A 1,543-nucleotide genomic window follows, 5' to 3' on the forward strand; every position below is an offset into this window, starting at 1 on the left:
TAGTACGAGGATTTAGAATTTGTAGCATGATTACACAATTTGCTACACCTATGAATTAGCTAAATCCACCAGAAGATATGAAAATATAGTTTAATTTTAGTCCAAATAGGCTATGGTATGAAACAAAGTTGTCCGTAGAAACAATCAACTTATTCTACTGATGAACAACAGACACAACACATGTAAATCCAGCATAAAGGATAATAGTAACATAAGATATAACCGTCCATGAAAGACTGATAAAGGAAACAAGGCACATGAAAACCAAAAGTACAAGGGCAAATTGTTGATTTTTAGGGGATAGCCACAGGCATGGTATATCAAGAAGGCAAGCAGAAAATGTATTAAGAACAAGTATCAAGTATCTGGATTCATGAAACCAGGGGCCCTAATGATGAAACTGTTAAGATTATTAGCATCCAAGTGCAAGGATGTTGGCAAAGAAGACTACATAATTATAATGGTATATAATTAAAATGATGTAATATAAAATGATGTGGCAAAAAATGAAACCAAAACGACAATAGAAACACTAAAAGCATCCTTTGACACAGTACAACATACAAATGTAAGTGTCTGCACTATCCCCAAAAGATATGACCTAATCTCATCACCATGTGTTAACCTCGAAGTAAACACTGCAAACTCAAAAATTGCCAAAGGCTGCAAATCTTTTCCCTTAGCTCAGCTCTTAGATGTGAATGAAGTTTGAAGAGATGGCCACACAAATCATGGCCAACACCTAAATAGCAAACGCAAAAATATTATATGTTAAAAACTATATCTGCATATAAACAACACATTAACTCTCCATAAAAATGGGCATCCCATACCTCTACCAGTACCACTCCAAATAATTCCAACAAGAAGCCACCAGCCTCCACCATCAAGATCACGCAAGATAAAAGAAAAAAGTAACAAGGAACGAACTGGAAAAAGAAGTAACTGACTCAAGTGGAACACCGTCAAGTGAAAATGGCAGTGAAGTAGTGAATGATGGAAAAGGTAATGAAGTTGTCTTTATTATCTATCAACCGAATTCCGAAAGTTATCAAGAATATTGCTTGGTTGATTTGGTGATTTAAGTCCACTTTATGCACAGTAAGTATATCAACAAGAGAAATGCTTATTCTGAAAAAAAATGGAATGATATTTTTTTTTATTGTAAAATATAAAACATTTGTGAATTTAGAAAATAAACCAATCAACCTATGAATAATTTGCAATCCACACCAAATACCTCCCCATCACCTGATACACCCAGACTGAATATTGAAACTAAAGTAGATAATGAAGAGAATCTAAATCAAAATACAAATAACTCTCTTCTGACAATTATGCACATTAATGTACAATCTGCCATGAACACAGGAGATCTCATAGAAGTATCCAACCCGACATTCTGACATTAACTGAATTTGGTCTCACCAAAGATGAATCACAATTTATGCACTTGAAGGATATAGCTGGGTGTCAAAATTTACCAGGGAGGAACACAAAAGTGAAGGCATTGCCATATATGCAAAAACTAGTCTGACAAGAA

This window comes from Lepisma saccharinum, chromosome 26 (genome assembly GCF_977018435.1).
Source record: "Lepisma saccharinum chromosome 26, izLepSacc3.1, whole genome shotgun sequence".
Classification (NCBI taxonomy): Eukaryota; Metazoa; Arthropoda; class Insecta; order Zygentoma; family Lepismatidae; genus Lepisma; species Lepisma saccharinum.